The following is an 11,344-nucleotide window of genomic DNA, read 5'->3' on the forward strand; positions in this document are numbered from 1 at the left end:
ATAGATGAAACCTCATATTATTTTGGAACCGTTTGCGTATCGTTTTTGTGGCGTTAGATGAAAATTGTAATGGAAGATCAATGAAACTCATTAAGAAAAGATTCGAGAAGCTCTTTACACAATTGGATGTTTTCAGAGAGGAAACTTAAGTTGTAATGGAAAATAATCCCAATATGCCACGTGCTCAAAGAGTAAGTTTGTCAGTAATTCGTCCATCAAGTATTGTTTTTCATAAAATAAAATTTTAATTGATTTGTTTTTCAGTAGGAGATGGTCGAAGCCAATTATGAGGATGTCCACGACTTGGAGTTTGACCTTCATGGTTACTATAGTGTCTTGGTAGAAAGTACTTATGCTGATTCCGATCACTATTACTAATACCCATAATGTAATGATCTTTTATTTAAAGTTTATGATATGAAATATGTATTCCCTTTCAGTTTCAATGAAATGTAATGTAATGAAATATGTATGCATTTTTTCCTTGGTCCCTAAAGCTGCAACATTATATAAGAATAGAGAAACAATTTACTTTCATTCAGACACCCACGATTAGGAAATGATTAAAAAAAACAGCCGTTGTTGAGGTTAATGGCTGAGGAGTGCTTCCCAACCCAACTACAATAACATTTACGGCTAAAATAATTGTACAACCAAGCCATAAACAGTAATCGACCTGAAAATGGTTGTCGCGGCTGCGACCCTAAAGTTACGGAGAGGAATTCATAGTCGAAGTCAAGAAAATTTTTAAGTTTTTTTTTGTGCAGATACAAGACCATTTACTGATAGGAAAGACCCAACCGTTGGAGGTACTTCATGGCTGGGAGTTCTTCGTGTCCCACCCATAGCCACCTATTTTCGACTTGGTCGACTAGAACCTCTAGCCGTAATAAGCCCAGAAACAGATTTCCTAAACCCTAAATTCATCAATCTTACATGTTAAGACAATCTAATGTTAAATAAATGGTGTATTTTTCGAGTTTTATCAAGTTCTGGTGTTTGAACACATTCACTTGGACATATTCATTAACCAAATCTTAAATTTGTGGCTCAAAACCTTTATAATCATTATAATTTGTGCAAGTCAATGATGGATTCAATCCAAATCGTCCTGATCTTGTCATATGGAGAATCAACCTTAGTAAAAGGACTTAAGCCCCAATAATAGGATTCGTAATAGAGGTAATATATGCCTAAAAATATCATTCCAACAAAAAAAGATGCATAACGAACTACGGAGCGACCAAAAATGATGCATAACAGTTTATACAATCGTATTTTGGTTCTGCAACCGCAAAACGATGTATGAAAAAGTGGGGGTACAACAACCACACCCAATATTTCGCTTAGCAATCTGTATGGAAAAACTCCAATATACTTTCTAGAGAATCAACTAGACAGTCAGACTCAATCTAGATAAAAAGTATATCAACGAGTTTATATCTCAATCTCTCGATTTGATATATACTCAAGCAAATAGAAATATGCGAGTCTTTATCAAATACTATAGAGATAACTTGGATGGTACCAAAGACCAATATCCAAGTGTCAATCAATTTAAATCAACAACCAAAAGGTCGGATATTCTAATTGATTGAATAATGCACAACCTGTGATATTTCAATTATATAACAAAATATAATGCGGAAAAGAAATAACACAGGCACCAGAATTTTGTTAACGAGGAAACCACAAATGCAGAAAAACCCCGGGACCTAGTCCAGATTGAACATACACTGTATTAAGCCGCTACAGACACTAGCCTACTCCAAACTAACTTCGGTCTGGACTGTAGTTGAACCCCAATCAATCTCACACTGATCCAAGGTACAGTTATGCTCCTACGCCTCTGATACCAACAGGATGCTACGTACTTGATTCCCTTAGCTGATCTCACCCACAACTAAGAGTTGCTACGACCCAAAGTCGAAGACTTTAATAAACAAATATGTATCACACAGAAAAGTCTATGATAATAGATAAATCTGTCTACCACGAATATACCTATGAGTTTTGTTCCGTATTTTGATAAATCAAGGTGAACATGAACCAATTGATAAACCGAACTTATATTCCCGAAGAACAGCCTATATTATCAATCACCTCACAATAATCTTAATCGACGCAGCGAAAAAAGATATTGCGGAATCACAAACGATGAGACAGAGTGTTTGTGATTACTTTTCTATCTTGCCTATCGGATATATAAATCTCGAGCCAATTATTACAATCGTACTCGTAACGATAGAAGATGCTAGATCAGATCACACAACTACAAGAAAAGTAGTATCGGTATGGCTTCACAATCCCAATAAAGTCTTTAAGTCGTTAACCTGGTTTTAGAAGAAGAAACCAAAGGTTAAAGGAGAATCGACTCTAGCTATGCAACTAGTATCACACGTAAGGTGTGGGTATTAGGTTTCCCAAATGCTAGAGTTCTCCTTTATATAGTCTTTCAAATCAGGGTTTGCAATCAATGTTAGCTTGGTAACAAAGCACTCAATATTCACCGTTAGATGAAAACCTGATTAGATTCAAGATAATATTTCTCAACCATTGGATCAAAAACTTAGCTTGTTACACACAAATGAAATGTCCAATTTTGGGTTTACGAACCGTTCCCAAACATTAACATTTGTTGGTTCAACAATAGTTAACCAAATGGTTAGCCATATGATCACTTTCATATCCACCATATTCTTCTTCACCATAAACTAGTTCAAATGACTCAAATGAACTAGTTAGAGAGTTGTTCAATTGCTTAGATCTTATGTAACTATACAAGACACAATCGAAGCAAAAACAGTTTGATTCACTCGAATCGGTTCATGAACTTTATAGCCACGGTTTGCAAAATCATTCCTTAGTTTAAATAAACATGAGTTCAAGAACAACCGGTTTTAGATATAACCTGCTCAAGTTCGCGGACTTAAGCTCACGGAAGGAGTTCACAAACTCTAGAAGAAATTCTCGGGTCGAGAACTTCCGCCAGTTCGCGGACTTGGCTCACGCCACATTCCGTTTCTCTTGATCAACAAAGTTCGCAAACTTTGGTTCAAGGAATAAGGACTTATACATATATGTGTTTCCACAACAATGCTTATATCCTTCCAATGGTTATGTAATCTAAACTCTCATTTCAATCATTGAAACATTCTCAGAGGACGTTATGTAGCCATTATTCACAGACCATTTTTCGTCGGAGCAATTTTCAAAGTGATTGAAACATAACATGACATTTGTCACTAGGTAAATATGAATTTGGCTAAAGCGAAATCTTACTAACACATATTTCGAGAAATAGATAGGCGAGTTAAACTCGTCTCGAAATAGCAAATGTGTATAATGAAAGTCTATATATCAGCACGACTTTTGTCTCAAGAGTAGGAGATAGAATAGATAGACTTTTGAGTGACAGATAAGTTCAAGTCTCCACATACCTTTTAGTCGATGAAGATCCATCAGTTCCTTGAGTAGTCCTTCGTCTTGTATGATGATTGCCATGGAGTCTTGATCTCAACTACACTTTCTATCCTAGTTCGATACCTTTAGCTATGTAGGCTAGAAATCAAGACTTATAGTTTTGATCACTAACATTGACAAACATGCTTGAGATAGCAACGCATGCGAGTTCGACCGAGCAATGCTCTAACAATCTCCCCCTTTGTCAATTTTAGTGACAAAACTATTAATACATGTGGAATACAAAAAATAAATTAATTAACTTTTGTAGCTCCTATTCCACATGCCTAGTCTTCAACATTACTCGAAATCTTCGTCACTTCCAAGTACTCCAATGATCCCAAAGGTTGTAAGTTTAGCATCATCGTTGTTGAAAATCCGTAGCTATAACAACAAGAAAAAAATAGTTCCGAATCATTGTTATACAATGTCATAGTATCATTACACAACGTCGAAGTCCAATTGTATCACAACTTCAACAACAATACTATGGTGATATGTATCACTCCCCCTTAGTCAATACTCCATCTCATATGGAAACCACTCCCCCTTACATAATGATCCGAAAACCATATGTATTTGTAGTGTGAACTACATATTAATTCTCCCCCTTTTTGTCAATAAAATTGGCAAAGGTACAAAAACGGGATCCTAATGAAATTTCCGAAAGAGACATTTCTTGACCAAAAGAAAGCAAAACTATATCATCTTATTTAGATGCAATCATAAAGCCGAAGCTAAATGCATTCATCAAGGAGTTTCTAAAAATACAAGATAACCCCTACAATATTCCAAAACCGCATTCCCCACAAAGATTTGGCAATTAAGCACAAGTTCAAAAGAACTCTCCGCCATAAAATATCATTCCCGAAAGAACAACAAGAGCGACCTTAATTTCGAAAGAAAAGAAGGATTTATTTGGACATAACAAATCACATACAAGTATGTATTTGAATCCAAAATATTCAATTATACTAACCACAAGAGAACCCATGATTAACTTAATCGACAAATGCTCAACATAAATGAACTTATGGAGACTCAAAATATACAATTAGATTAATCACAAGAGAACTCATAATAATCTAATCGAAATACACAATCAAACTAATCACAAAAGTAATCAATTTAATTGGTCATGCTCGACATAAGAAAACTTACGGAGCAACAACTAAATAACCAAACAAGATGATCAATTTAGTTGAATATGCTCGACATAAAGTACCTTACGGAACAACAACATAGCTAATCATGAAAATAATCAACTTGGTCGTTCAATGCTCAACATAAGACACTTCACGGAGCCTCACATTAATACATAAAATATGGATTAGGGAAGATCAATTACTGCGGAATACACAAGGATTCATTCTATTTTCCATCACTATCGTATAACGACATTCAATAGACATAATCCTTGAAAACAAAATATTTTAACCTATCTTCCATCAAAAATTGAAAATATAGGCTTAACTTTTGTATTTGTCAACAGTCCATTCATTCTTTTATCAACATATGAATATCGACATACGAAAGACTTTACTTTTGACAAGATATGGGACGGTCAAGTTCACGGACGTAAACACACACATCCCATAACAATATTGCAATATATAAAATCATAAAGATTAATAATGCAAAAATTATCTTCCAAAAAAATTTAGAATTTAAGCCAATAAATTTAAAAATATGAAGATGAAAAACGTTGGATAGCTATGTGTAATCACAATAATGGCTATTCCAAACTCTAGTTATTCTTCTAAACAAAACAAATAAAATAGAAGATTTACTAGGTAAATAAAAGAAATAAACAAGCTAGGGAACAAAAGCAGACTCCAGTGTCATGGCCGAACACGAACTAAGGTCAAATAGACGGTTCATGATCCACACGAGTCTTGGTGTCTTTGAGCTTGTGATTAGCAACATCCATTGCATCTTCAGAGAAGAGATTCTCTTTGTGAAGATCATTGATGTAAGATTTTATGAGACCAAGGTCAGATGAAACCTTTTTCAACTCAGTTTTCAACACATCAAGACTTTTCAGAGCATCAACGAGCTGCAGTTTTTCTTCCTCAAAATACTTAAGAAAGTCATGGACCACTTCAGCAGAAATTGAAAAAGCGGGTGTCTAACAAACACCCAATATTTCGCTTAGCAATTTGTATGCATAAACTCCAATATACTTTTATGAGAATCAACTATACAATTAAACTCAATCAATGAAAAGTATATCAAAGAGTTTATATCTCAATCTCTCGATTTGATCTATACTCAAGCAAATAGAAATCTGCAAGTCTTTATCAAAGAGAGATAACTTGGATGGTACCAAAGACCAATATCCAAGTGTCAATCAATTTAAATCAACAACCAAAAGGTCGGATATTCTAATTGATTGAACAACGCACAACCTGTATTATTTCAATTATATAAACAAATATAATGCGGAAAAGAAATAACACAGACACCAGAATTTTGTTAACGAGGAAACCGCAAATGCAGAAAAAACCCGGGACCTAGTCCAGATTGAACACACACAGTATTAAGCCGCTACAGACACTATCCTAATCCAGATTAACTTCGGTATAGACTGTAGTTGAACCCCAATCAATCTCACACTAATCCAAGGAACAGTTATGCTCCTACGCCTCTGATCCCAGCAGGATACAGCGCAGTTGATTCCCTTAGCTGATCTCACCCACAACTAAGAGTTGCTACGACCCAAAGTCGAAGACTTTAATAGACAAATATGTATCACATAGAAATGTCTACGATAATAGATAAATCCGTCTCCCACGAATATACCTACGAGTTTTGTTATGTCTTTTGATAAATTAAGGTGAACAGGAACCAATCAATAATACCAGACTTATATTCCCGAAGAACAGCTTAGTATTATCAATCACCTCACAATAAGCTTAATCGATGCAGCGAAAAAAAGATATTGTGGAATGAAAAATGATGAGTCGAAGTTTGTTTGTGATTACTTTTCTATCTTTCCTATCAGAGATATAAATTCTCAGTCCAATTATTTCAATTGTACTCGTACGATAGAAGATACAAGATCGGATCACACAACTACAAGAAAAGTAGTATCGGTCTGGCTTCACAATCCCAATGAAGTCTTTAAGTCGTTAACCTGGTTTAAAAGAAGAAATCAAAGGTTAAAGGAGAATCGAATCTAGCTTAGCACAACTAGTATCACACAGAATGTGTGGGGATTAGGTTTCCCAGTTGCTATAGTTCTCCCTTATATACACTTTCAAATCAGGGTTTGCAATCAATGTTAGCTTAGTAACAAAGCATTCAATATTCACCGTTAGATGCAAACATGATTAGATTCAAGCTAATATTTCTCAACTGTTAGATCGAAAACTTAGCTTGTCATACACAAATGAAATGTCCAATTTTGGGTTTATGAACCGTACCCAAACATTAACATTTGTTGGTTCAAAAAGTCAACCAAATGGCTAGCCATATGATTACTCTCATATCAACCTTATTCTTCTTCACCATAACTAGTTCAAATGACTCAAATGAACTAGTTAGAGAGTTCTTCAATTGCTTAGATCTTATGTAACTACACAAGACACAATCGAAGCAAAATCGGTTTGATTCACTCGAATCGGTTCATGAACTTTATAGCCACGATTTGCAAAAACATTCCTTAGTTTATTTAAACATTAGTTCAAGAACAACCGACTTTAGATATAACCTGCTCAAGTTCGCAGACTGGGTTCGCGGACTTAAGCTCATGGAAGGAGTTCACAAACTCCAGCAGAAAATCTCGGGCCGAGAAGTTCCGCCAGTTCGTGGACTTGGCTCACGCCACTTCCATTTCTCTTGATCAACAAAGTTCACAAACTTTGGTTCAAGGAATAAGGACTTATGCATATATGTGTTTCCACAATAATGCTTATATCCACCAATGGTTATGTAATCTAAACTCTCATTTCAATCATTGAAACATTCTCAGAGGACGGATATAGCCGTTATTCACAGACCATTTGTCGTCAGAGCAATTTTCAAAGTGATTGAAATATAACATGACTTTCGTCACTAGGTAAAGATGAACTCGGCTAAAGTGAAAGCTTACCAACACATATTTAGAGAAATAGATAGTCGAGATAAATTCGGCTCGAAATAGCAAATGTGCATAATGAAAGTCTATATATCAAAACGACTTTTGTCTCAAGAGTAGAAGATAAAATAGATAGACTTTTGAGTGACAAATAAGTTCAAGTCTCCACATACCTTTTAGTCGATAAAGATCCACCAGTTCTTTGAGTAGTCCTTCGTCTTGTATGATGATTGCCATGGAGTTCTTGAGCTCAACTACACTTTCTATCCTAGTCCGAGACCTTTAGCTATGTAGGCTAGAAATCAAGACTTATAGTTTTGATCACTAACATTGACAAACATGCTTGAGATAGCAACGCATGCGAGTTCAACCGAGCAATGCTCTAACAATCTCCCCCTTTGTCAATTTAGTGGCAAAACTATTAATACATATGGAATACAAAAAATAAATAAATTAACTTTTGTAGCTCCTATTCCACATCCCTAATCTTCAACATTACTCGAAATCTTCGTCACTTCCAAGTACTCCAATGATCCCAAAGGTTGTAAGTTTAGTATCATCGTTGTTGAAAATCCGTAGTTATAACAAGAAGAAAACAATAGTTCTCAATCATTGTTATACAGTGTCATAGTATCATTATACAACGTCAAAGTTCAATTGTATCACAACCAACAACAATACTATGGTGATATGCATCACTCCCCCTTAGTCAATACTCCATCTCACATGGAAACCACTCCCCCTTACATAATGATCCGAAAACCATATGTATTTGTAGTGTGAATTACATATTAATTCTCCCCCTTTTTGTCAATAAAATTGGCAAAGGTACAAGAACGGGATCCTAATGAAATTTCCGAAAGAGACATTTCATGACCAAAAGAAAGCAAAAATATCAACTTGTTCTTTAGATGCAATCATAAAGCCGAAGCTAAATGCATTCATCAAGGAGTTTATAAAGATACAAGATAACCCATATAATATTCCACAACCGCACTCCCCACAAAGATTTGACAATTAAGTGCAAGTTCAAAAAGAACTCTCCCCCATAAAATGTCATTCCCAAGGGAACAACAAGAGCGACCTTAATTTCGAAAGAGAAAAGAAGGATTTCTTTGGACATAACAAATCACATACAAGTATGAATTTGAATCCAAAGATTAAATTAACCACAAGAAGTTCATGATTAATTTAACACAAAATGTTCAACACAAGTAAACTTATGGAGACTTAACAACGCTCAATTAGATTAATCACAAGCAAACCCATAATTAATCTAATCGAAATACACAATTAAACTAATCACAAAGTAATCAATTTAATTGGTCATACTCACATAAGAAAGTCTATGGAGCAATGACTAAATTAATCATGAAAACAATCAACCCAGTCATGAACGCTCAACATAAGAAGACTTATGGAGTCAAAACTAAATAACCAAACAAGATGATTAATTTAGTTGAAAATGCTTGACATAAAGTACCTTACGGAACAACAACATAGCTAATAAAAAATAATCAACTTGGTTGTTTAATGCTCAACATAAGACACTTTACGGAGCTTCACAGTAATACATAAAATATGGATCATGGAAGATCAATTACTGCGGAATACACAAGGATTCATTCTATTTTCCATCACTATTTGCATAACGATATTTAATAGACATAATCCTTGCAAACAAAAGATTTTAACCTATCTTCCGTCAAAGATTGACAATATAGGCTTAACTTTTGTATTTGTCAAAAGTTCATTCATTCTTTCATCAATACATGCATATCAATTCACGAACGACTTTACTTTTGACAAGATATGGGAAAATCAAGTTCACGGACGCAAACACACATATCCCATTACAATATTGCAATATATAAAACCATAAAGATTAATACTGCAAGAATCATCTTCCAAACAAGTTTAGAATTTAAACCAATAAATCTAAAAACATGAAGATGAAAAACGCTGGTCATAGCTATGTGTAATCACAATAATGGATATTCCAACCTCTAGTTATTCTTCTAAACAAAAACAGAAAAATAGAAGATTTACTAGACAATAAGAGAAATCAACAAGCTAGGGAACAAAAACAGACTCCAGTGCCATGGTCGAACACGAACTAAGGTCAAATAGACGGTTCATGATCCCCACGAGTCTTGGTGTCTTTGAGACTGTGATTAGCATCATTCATTGCATCTTCAGAGAAGAGATTCTCTTTGTGAAGATCATTGATGTGGGATTTTATGAGACCAAGGTCAGATGAAACCTTTTTCAACTCAGTTTTCAACACATAAAGACTTTTCAGAGTATCAATGAGCTGCAATTTTGCTTCCTCAAAATACTTAATAAAGTCATGAACCACTTCAACATAAATTATATCATCATTCTCAACATTCTCATGAGTAAATGCATAGTAACACGAGGAATTGAGATTATTTTCATCTACAAAGTTTCTTTTCTTCCTCCCTTCGGATTCAAAACCAATACCTTTATCAAGAAAGCCTTTAGCAAAACCACACGATTGTGAAGAGGACGACATTCTTGATAACCTAGAGTACGCAAACGTGACTCAGAGGTTTGGTATTTATATGTTTTCTTAGGGAAGAAGACCTTTAGGGTTTCCAAACGGTTGACTCGTGATGGTAACAAGTGTACACATACGAATACAACATGGCCCATGAAGAATAAAACAATAATAGAACTTTTGCTACATGAGAATTCATAAATGGCTCAATAAATTCCTTACCATGGGAGAAATTTAGAGCACACTTGTAGTAGATCACAAAGATGCAAAAGAAATGCAAAGAGAGAAACGATAAAACAAAAATACATCCTAGGCAATATTGTATGCAAGCACTAGTTTAGCTATAAACGATAAGAGGATAGATCAATTAAGCAGAACACCAAATTTCCATAGTATACCTGATTTTTACACATCTTGCTCAACATGATTTTTATGAGAAAATTCTCAACCCTTGTGATTAATTAACACAAGTATGAGCACTGAGCTCATTAAGAGAACTGTGTTTATGATCGAGTCTCTTTTTCCTTCTGAATCTAGAGAGAGATTCCCTTTTATGTGAGAAATTGTCATAAAACTTACTGTCATCAAAATACGAGACATAGTTAGAGTCCTTACCAGAAGAATTTTGACTTTCGGAGGATGCCAACCTGTCGACAATTCTTTATATCCTTCGATTATCTCCATCAAGTTATCATCAATTTTTCTTCTTTCTCCTGGAATTTCGTTCACATTAAGGGAAATGTTATTTCCAGAGGAAACGACTTGATCCTTCCTTGGACGATTCTTGTTAAGACCACTATTATGCTTTAGAGCATTTGAGGAACTCATTGAACTGGCCTTCCTGGTAACATACACAGGGTAAGTACGAAAACCAACTGGTTTAGACATACGAATGTCAATTACACCTTTGAGAATTAAGTCTAAGGTGTGTTGAAGTTGAACAAAGGAGTTTTTATTCAACCTATAGTTTCTATTTTGTTTAGCAGAGCCTTTTGCATTGCAAAAGAGGCATACTTTCTGATCACAAAAGTGATTAGATAAAGCAGTCTTAACAATCTCTGGAGCTGGAAGGAAGAAACCTCGGTACCTAGTCCAAATTGAACACACACTGTATTAAGCCGCTACAGACACTAGCCTACTCCAAATTAACTTCGGTCTGGACTGTAGTTGAACCCCAATCAATCTCACACTGATCCAAGGTACATTTATGCTCCTACGCCTCTGATCCCAGCAGGATACTGCGCACTTGATTCCCTTAGCTGATCTCACCCACAACTAAGATT

This window comes from Papaver somniferum, chromosome 1 (genome assembly GCF_003573695.1).
Source record: "Papaver somniferum cultivar HN1 chromosome 1, ASM357369v1, whole genome shotgun sequence".
Taxonomy (NCBI): domain Eukaryota; kingdom Viridiplantae; phylum Streptophyta; class Magnoliopsida; order Ranunculales; family Papaveraceae; genus Papaver; species Papaver somniferum.